Genomic DNA, 9661 nt, shown 5'->3' with positions numbered 1-9661 from the left:
TTTTTGAGACAGGGTCTCCATATGCAGCTCAGGCTGGCTTGAGCTTATTTTGTAGCCCAAGCTGGTCTCAAATTCTCAATGATCCTCCTGCCTCAGCCTCCTGAGTGCTGGGATTACAGGTGTGCACCACCATGCCCAGCTCTATAAAGTGATTTTATCAACCCATTAAAGCTGAAAATTGGCAACTCAAAAAAGCAGAACAAATTAAGCAATGGTTTTTCTGTAATTCATTCACCTGCATGGTCCCCTTCACTCTACATGTTATTTCTACCCTTTCCTCCTCTAAATTTATAAACTGTCTGCTTTCCCAAGCTTTTCTACACAGTAGACACTTGTTCTTGGTGTGTGATATATATGTGTCAGGTTCCAAGGCTAGACAATCAAAGCTCCATTTGCTGTTAACACATGGGGCATTTAGCATGAACAACTCAAATGCAAGGTAACTAGTGAAAGAGACTGCTACAAGGCATTGATTCTATGATGTGCCTGGATCCATGTGAGGAGGGGGAAATTTCAAATTACTAAATGGAAAGAGTGACTGAGCACAGTTTATTGGAAAGAGAGCAAGACAGAAGAGAGAGATTCCTGGATTGATTTAGGAGAAGAAAGAACAAGGTGGCTGAGAGTGAAAGGGACAGAAGTGGTAGCAGGAGGTAGAAGAGAATGTGGAGGGTGTACTCCACGGGAACAGGCTCCACAGCTCCCACTGCTGACTCCCAGGCCATGCCAGGGCTCTGCCATGTGTTTAGATCCATATCATTTCCCCGATGAAAGGCACAGTCAGACTCTCTTATGGAAAACAGAGACGCAGAAGTCTAGGCGTTAGACAGAAACCAAATGAAGCTGAGGTTCACACAGCACAGCCAAGGGGACACGGGCAATGTCTTGGGGCTCGGCTTAACCTGATCTTGCCCTGGGGCACACAGTTAGTACATTTGGGAGTGAAACTTCCAATTACTCAGATACCTGGCTTCCAACATTAATTCTTTCTTCTGCATTCCACACTTCTACACAAACCAAGGGAAAGATAATTTACATAAGAGACATGCCAGGTAGGCCAGATAGGCCCTCACTCTGGCATAAAGTTGGCCACACAAAAATACAGCTTTCGGGGCAAAGTTGAAGATAAGGGACACAGCAGAACCAGTCAATCGCGTGCACGGATTACTGGGGGGTTCGCTTTCCCTAACTTGCAGTGGTCAACATCAAATATTTTGTATGTATAGAAACTGCTCATTGATATGGTTAAGGCCATTTTTCCAATAGCTTACACTGTAATGTGTTTATATACAAGACAGACATTTTAATCTCCCTTCACCCTGGAAAGCATGCTTTTATTGATTATCAATAGCCGCAGAATGTATACAAATTATTCCATTTTCTAATTGGCTCTATGCCTTAGTCAACAACACTCTTAACAGCTAGATGAATGTGTTATGAAGGCCTTCCTTACAGATCTTTTTACTCAGTTTTGTGTTTAATGCCCTGTGTCAGTCACCTTTCTGTTACTATGACAAAATAGCTGCGAAAAGCATATCAAAGGTTTGTTTGGCCTCATAGCTTGAGAGGTTCCCATCCATGGTCTGCTACTCCACTGTGTGGAGTGTTCTCTGGGCATGTGTTCTGTGTGGGGAGGCAGAAGGTATAGCAGAGAAAGCCGCTTACCTCATGGCTGTCAGAAAGGTTGTAAGGGGAAGGGACTTGGGATGAAATATAGTCACCAAAGCCATGCCCCCATGACCTACTCCCTTCAACTAGGGCCCACATTCTAAGTTCTGTCACCTCCCAATGACACCACCAAGTTATGAATCCTTTCATGGACTGACCCACTGATAATGTTAACACCTTCATGATTTCATCACCTTCCAAAGACCCCACCTCTGAACATGCGAGCCTTCTGAGGAAACGTACATCTGAATTATAAACAGTCGCAAAGATTTCATACCTGGGCTGAAATCTCTGTCCATCAATAAATCTAGCTCCATCTGTTGTTCTGGGCTTGCCATTCTTTCTTGGTAAAAAGACAGCACAGAAATTATCACTGCATACTTTGTTAGCACTCATTCCTCATTCCTAGGCCCTTCTCCTTCCTTCCCCACTGTCCTCTCTTTCTGTCTTCTATTACTCCCTGCTTCCCTCCATTTTCTTCCTTCTCTCCCTCCTATCTTCTTTCCTGCCTTCTTGCACTGCCTGTCTTTCCTTCCCTTTTCTTGATTGAGCCTTAAAAACAAAGCTATGAGAGGAAGTATGCACTGGACAGGAGCCCCACACCCTGAAGAAGCAGTAGGAAAGGTCTAAGCTGGTTAGTAGAGAACACATGCTTCTTTGCAAGTATCAATTCCTACTGCTCAGCTCTGTAGCATAAAAGCTAATATTTACCATCTGCGGGTCCGAAAATTTCCCTCATGTCCTTTCTCATATATTTTGACAAATGTTATTTTGTCCCCACCAGCTACATAAGTTAGGCCAGTGATCTTCAACGTGATTTTGGGGAAATATCAGTCCCATAAAATGTCCTTAAAGAAAGAATTCAAATGCCCTTGTAAAACAATACAAACTGCTCCCCTACATAGTGTACACTGGAATTGTAAAGGCTCTCAGAGTCTTCTGGTAGGGAATCTTTTGTAATTCACATTCACCAAACTCATTTGACAACATAAGCTTTTCTTAAAATACATCCATTAACATCACATAATTTGTCTTTCTTACGGGAACTTTAGGAAATTAGACATTAGCAAGTCATTATTCTAACTGAAAAAGGAGAGCTATATACCTTTAAAGGTTTTGTTAAAAATATATAAGCTTCTAAAAATGTCCAACCAGGGCAAGGAATATGATTAGCCTCCTCGGGGCCATACAACCTCTTCCTGACCAATCACCTCCACACTTCATTCAGACCAGGCCTCAGACACAGATGACAGTCCCTGAGCCCGGGGATACAGGAAGCTTGGCTTTGTACTGGACAACAAGTTCCAAGGAGACTGTCAGGCTTCAACAGCACCGTGCAAGTAGCATAAATGCTGAAGAAGTCAGGATACAAAAGTACCACAGAGGAAAAGGAATACATTGATGTCATCTGTGCCACGCTGCTCTGAAAAGAATGAGCCCTAGAACGGGTGGAAGCCTCACCAACAGACCTAAACACAATGCACATTTATTTAAGAATATTTGCATAATTTCAAGTATTTCCTACAAAGAACTTCTAACTTACAAAGGAAGGAAATAATGTAGAACTGATAGCATCACAAATTGCCTCTCTTGCCTCATTGCCCCCAACACACAGACTCAGTCTAATAATAATAAAAAGTCAACCCAAAGTGTGAGACAGAGACAACCTGTGATGCCACTGACTGTGGTCACCAGAGGTGTCATAGCCTGAAAGAGTGGACTAACTAGGACCTGTCACAGATGACAGAGGAAAGGAAGCATAACAACAAATGCCAAGTGGGATGCTGGAGAACACAGGAAGAGCTGCTAATGCCAAGTGGCAAAGTTCGAATAGTTTGTAGTTCAGTTAGAATTACGGGGAGATACTAACTTCAGAGGAAGATGGAGGAAACATGCAGACACTTTTCTTAAGAAAATTTTCGGACAGTTTAAAATTGGTCATAATGAGAACTCTAAACATAAAGATAGGGGAAAATCAAAAGAAAGAAGAAGAAATGATGGGATTCACAGACTCCAGCACAGCATCAACCTGCAGAAAGACCGTAGAACCCTGGCATAGGAATCACATATGCAATTCTAAATTATCTATTAGCCGCATGAAACGAGATAAAAAGAAACAGCGCAAAGCAATGTAGCAATACATTTTCTTTAGCTTATATAGCCAAAATATTAACACTGAAACTTGTAATCAATACAACAATTACTGAGATCTTTAACGTTAAATTCCCCACAAGCTCTTCAAACACTAGATCCCCTCCAGGCACTTCCAACTGCTCGACGCTGGCATGTGCCCACGGTTCGCCATGGCAGACAGCACAGGCTCGCCACTCCCAGACACACGCTGCCCTCGTCTTGTCTTCTGCTTCTTCCTATGCCAGCTTTGTTCTTCTCTTTTACAGAGGCGCCCTCCTTTCCTTCATCCACTCACAGAAAAGTGCGCGTGTGCTCCAGGCATTAACCTGCTCACAAAGCTGACCAAAATTTCCCCTCCCTGGAGCTCTCACTCTGCACAGAGTGACCGGCGCAATCAGGAGCGCTATAAATAAGTAAAGCACATAATGATGATGTGATACGCGCATGGGGGTGGACAGCTGGGTGAGGTCACTCGCATACACCGAGGGTGGGCCACACCTCCAGGCGATCTCCCCGGGAAGCTGGCCTCGGAACAAAGCGCCTGGGCTGTAGAGACACAACTGGGCAGCCGGGCGGAAGGAGGCGTGGTTAGCCTGGTTGGGGTCATGTGACCTCTTCCTGACCAATCACATGACCAAGGGGCGGAGTCGGCCCCTCCTGGTTGCTCTAACGTCGACCAGTGATCAGTTAACCGCCAGTGCAAGGACAGAGGCTGCCACTAGCACCATGGGGAGAAGAGACAGTCCCACCTCCAACTTTACTTTTCATAAAGGGAAACGCTATTCATGTAAGAAAGGAGGTACTAGGCAGAAAAAATAATGCTTTACTATGCTTTCGGAATTTCACAAACGAACTTAGTCTGTAGTGTTCTGCGACTTCCTAGACGGTCTACGTTTACCCTCTCGGTTCACCTCAAAACCTTCGAGGCTTTGACAAATAAAACCCAAACGGAACAAGCACAGATTTTCTGCTAGCTAGAGTTGCGACTTTTCCAAGATCAGCTGTATGGCCTTAAACAGGCTCCTTGCAGCCTCACCTGTTTGTATGTACACAGCTAAAAGAACATGCATTGTCTTTTAACTTTTTTATCTCATGAAAAAATAAAACAAAATTTCAAAACTAAATAATAAAAATAATAGCTAATACATGTTGTATCATTATCTTCAGAGTATTTACTCAGAGTACGACATAAACCACAAAGATTCTTATAAAAGAGAAACAGACAATAACACAAAACTTGCTTCTCAACTAAGATAAACTAGTAACAGCATTGTCTTTTAGACTGAAATGTGGTTGCTCTTTTTTTGTTTTCGTTTTTCTCTGTATATTCAGTGTTTTTGCCTGTAAAGATACACAAGATACACACGCTGTTTCAGAAATGCTAACTAAGCTAACTTCCTTTGGCAATGGAAGAAAGAGAGCTCAAAAACAACATATTCTCAGGAGAATCTCGGCCCCATTAGTAAAGATACTAGAGGAAAATTGCCAGTTTATTCAGAAATGTTAGTAACAGCTAATACTAATTTTTAAATTCCTAGAAAATGGACATCCTATAGAAAGAGAATTTTCAGGCAGACAGTAATAATATTATTGTATTTCGACAAGTATATAGCATAATGAGAAACATAACTGAACCATGATTTCTATGAAAATATCTTTTCTTGAAAGTTCTATTTAAATAAATTTGTTAAATGCCAACTACCTTACAAAGTGGTTTTCCCATAAACTCTTATTGAATTTTTATCATATGTGCCATGAGATGTGCTCTGTCCCTCCCTTCCTGTCTTTCTTCCCTCTTCCCTCCCTCCCTTCCTCCATTTCTTTCTTCCTTCTATCCTTCCACCAACCAGCTAGCAAATACTGTTCTATGCAGCAGGGACACAGCAATAAATAAAAGTTTTGCTTTGGGGGCTTTCTGTTAAGAGTGGGTTGCTGTTGAATATGTGCGGGTAGATGGGAAGAAATACAAATGAAGGGGAAATAAAAATTAAATGTGAAAGGATGATGTGATAGAGAGGCTGAGGTCAAAGGCCTTCACCAGCAAGTTACAGCTGGACAAGAGGCGGGGCCTAAATGAACACCAAGTAACTATGGCCAGGCAGTGCTGCTTCCTTTCTTCAGTTTAGCAGACACTGTTGAAAGGAGAGAACAGCGGGAAATTTTTGCAGAAAACTGCTTCTGTTTATTTCCTGTTTGATAGGGTCAAGCGCAACTTGATCATAGACAAATCCACTTGACTGCCACTCTCAGTGCCTGCTTAAAGAGACTGGAAGCATTTTCCCCCCAGCCCCCTGCAGGAACAGAGCAGAAATGTGAGTGAGCTACGTTGCTAGGGCAAGGACATCTCAGCAGAAAATAGGTTTCTCTTGTTTTTCGTTTTTCTTCTGGTGCTGGCAATCAAACTCAAGACCTTGCAGTTGCCAGGTAGGCCCTTTTGCCACTGAGCTAAATCCCCAGCCCAGAAAATAGGTTTCTCAATGATGAAGCCAACTGCAATTTTTTTACATGAGTCCAGAAACGTTTCATCAATAACCCATTGGTATTTCTTTCTCTGAAATTTGAATAATTATCTACAGCCTCATGAATGCAACATCTTAAACATTGATTACTTCTCTCTGGAAGACAAAATTTTATTTATTACCCTTATACTAGCATATGTGTTTTAAATCTTAAGCATTAATAGTTCCTCATTTAAATACTTTCCCATCTCTGTTCTCTATGCTCTGGGATTTAAGACTGGAGGCTGAAATGTGTAAGTGACCCCTCACTTCTGCTTCTCAGAGTCTGACACTCTTCAAGTTAAAGGGTAAGGGTGCATGGGAAATAGGTATGTGGTGGGGAGTAGGTTTTGTGTGTTACAAATGAGGTCTCCTGCCTCTGATTATGTGGGGTGCTTGCTGAAAGTCTCACACCACATCTCACTGGTAATCTTTGGGCGATGGAGCCCAAGATGTGGCTGCTTAATAAGGTGCTTGAGAGACAGCCCTGGAAGTCCTGGGCCCGGCAGCAGCAAGGCTGGCTGTGACTTCTAAAGCTCCTACTCACTGGCCCAGGGGGCCTGTACAGTTCTGTCTTACGAAGTGGCATCAAGATTAGATGGCCCTGGCAGGCCAGTGGGTTCTGGGTCCACCAGACTTGTAGGCAAGAGCAGAGGGAATTCAGATCCAGCTGCTCACAGCCTATTGTGCTACGCAAATGCACAGGAGAACTCTTCAGAGCTCATACGCATGACAGTTTAACAAACTCTTCTGATCCCATGTTTAGTACAGGTGGAGTCTAGGCTGCCTGCACTTCTTTGCTTTGCAGACGAAATGCAGGTGTTGCTTTCGCTTCTTTTCTTTAACTTGGACTCCTCTCACGTGTACATTTATAGACCACGGAGGGAACAACAGCACTGGGGCAAACTCAACCTTCAAGGTCAGCTTTGGGGACATGGGCTGGAAGGTGTCAAGGTGACAAAGCTGAACCAGCAGGGGCTTTGGTCATCTCTGCGCTTGGGGCTTTTATCATCTGTGGCCTCATCTAAGCAGTTTTCTACAGGCTAAAGGGATCCATCGGGGCCTGAAATGCAGCTGGTAATTACTGACTCTTGAGGGGACTCGTGTGCTGTTTAAAAGCACTCACTGAAGGAGAAACTTCTGAGGCTTCTGCCGCTTAAGCTAGACCATGGGCCCCTGGGGGAACTGCAGTCTGATTTTTTCTACATATTAAAACTATAAAAGGAATAAATGCCAAGTTTAATACAATTGAACAAATACAGTATTCAAGCAGTACAAATATATTAAGTCAAAAGCGAAAGCTACACAAACCACCACCTCAGTTCTGTTTCCTGCTGTTCGGTCCAAAGTCTCCTAGATGTGTTTCAACCTGATGCTCACAGACACACATATGATTAGGGTTCACTGAAATATACATGGGAGAATCCCACTGCAAATGTTTTTAAACAGGTGGGAGGAAGCTCTTGGCTTACACATCCGGGAGGTTTAGGTCTCACTGAAGCAGTGGCTGGATGCAGCGGCTCCAGGGTTTGCTCCTCTCTCAGTCTCATCTCTTGTGTGAGGCACAGCCGCCTGCTGTGTGTCAGCCTCCACCTCCTCACTCCGGGGCTTGCTTGACGTGTTGGGGAAGATAGACATCTATGGCCCTGGACTCACTCCTGATTTGGAGAAAAATCATAACAACACCACTCCCAACATAACACAGTGAAAAGAGAAGTATAGGTCCTAGTCCCCAAGACCTGCAGGTAGTTGGTTGATTGGCAAAGGAGAGTTAAGATTGCTGATGGATTTAAGATTTTTAACCAACCGACTTTAAATAGAGATGTTATCCTGCATTATCTAGATGAGACTGAGGTGATCTACGGCCCCTGAAAGTCAAAGAAGGAAGGAGAAGAGTCACGGGGAGAGGAAAATGAGAGGTGTAGGCCAGGGCAGAGAGCTGCGGTGGGAGAACTGACCTGGTTGCTGCTGAAGGTGGAGGCCGGGTCCAGGAGCCTGGAGTGTGGGTTGCCTTTGGGAGCTGGGCGCAGCGAGGGAATGTATTTGCCATGCACTTTGTCTGTCCAACATTGTTAATGTTAGGGAAAGTATAGTTAAAGTTGGATTTGTGGGTTGAATACTGGCCCCATAAAGATGTGTCTGAGTCCCAATCCTTGGTCTCTGGAAATGTGATCATATTTCAAAATAGGGCTTTTGCAGATGCAATGTTTTGCAGTTAAAGCTCTCAAGATGAAACCACGCTGCATGTGCGGTGGGCCCTGAATCTGGTGTGACTGTCTTTATAAAATGCAGAAAGGACAGGCACAAGGGGTGGCTGTGTGGGGCAGAGGCCAAGACTGCAGTGGTGCCCTGCAAGCCCAAGATCACATGCGCAGGAGCCAGGACTGAGGCACAGAGCACTTCCTCCTTCAGAGTTTCTGAAAGGAACAAACATGATAGCACTGTGATTTCTGAAATTCTACCCTGAAAACTGGGTAGAGGATCCCATTTGCACAGACAGCGGTCCTAACCTGCGGTTCTGCAGACACCTAGGCGCTGAAAGTGAGGGCATGGCCTCTGACCTGGACATTTCAGGCTCCATTTGTGGCTACTTTCCTTTGCCGCGTGACCTTGAGCAGGGGGCTTGTTCTCAGAGCTCCCGTTTCCCATGACGATCAGAGTTCCCCCTTCAGCAGGTTCGTGTGAGTGAAGGTGGGCTCAGTCTGTGCATGTGGGACACGTGGGCCGTGGCGCGCATACCCGCAGCAGTCAGCAGCCAGTGCTGGGTAACCTGAGTGCTCAGAGGCTTCGGGAACTCACCCGAGGGTGGCCGCCCTGGGGCCGTGATGCCAAGTGAGGTGTGGTGAAGTGAAAGAGTGAGCACTGGGGGTCTCTGTCCAATGGAATTTGTGGAGAGCAGCTGAGGTAGTGATCGAGACAGAGCGCGGAGCACCCAAGGCCTCCCTGAGGGTATGGAGTGGCCCAGAGGCGCAGGTGCTCCAGCCTCCAGAATGCCAGGCGTGATAAGTGAGCCGGTTGTCAGGCTGTTCACAGAACCTCAAGCTCTGCTCCTCTGGCTCCTCCCACCCACGGCCGCCAGGCTCACTGGACTTTCTCCAAAGCAGCAGCTCCTCTGCCCTGCTCCAGGGTCCCCCCACAGAGCTTGTCTGGGTGCCCAGCTCCAAAGTGTACATTCTCGGCCCCACTTCCTATCTGATAAAACTGAAATCTGGGACAGGTGCCGCAAACCTACAGCAGAGTCATCAGGATCTGAGGCCCGGTGTCTGGTCTCCTCCCCAGGAAACTGTCTCCGTCTGTGTCCACGCCCAGCTCTGTGCTGACACGGAGCCTCAACCCCTCCGTGAGTGTGCGCAACGCGTGCC

At 45.3% G+C, this 9661-nt stretch overlaps 1 protein-coding gene and 1 long non-coding RNA gene across 2 annotated transcripts in view; one reads left to right on the top strand and one right to left on the bottom strand.

Moving 5' to 3' along the window:
• Window positions 1-9661, top strand: part of Synpr (synaptoporin) — a 181192-nt gene that overhangs the window by 70736 nt on the left and 100795 nt on the right. The window lies entirely within an intron of this gene.
• The window catches only part of LOC102023730, a 9694-nt gene continuing 7654 nt past the window's right edge, over window positions 7622-9661 (bottom strand). The window contains exon 4 of the long non-coding RNA XR_264550.2: window positions 7622-7957. This is a non-coding gene — a long non-coding RNA (uncharacterized LOC102023730). The remainder of the gene's footprint in view (window positions 7958-9661) is intronic.

Source organism: Chinchilla lanigera, unplaced genomic scaffold (assembly GCF_000276665.1).
Source record: "Chinchilla lanigera isolate Chin_1 unplaced genomic scaffold, ChiLan1.0 scaffold00116, whole genome shotgun sequence".
Classification (NCBI taxonomy): Eukaryota; Metazoa; Chordata; class Mammalia; order Rodentia; family Chinchillidae; genus Chinchilla; species Chinchilla lanigera.
The sequence above is the reverse complement of the archived record's forward strand: the minus strand, read 5'-3'. Positions and strand labels throughout refer to the sequence as shown.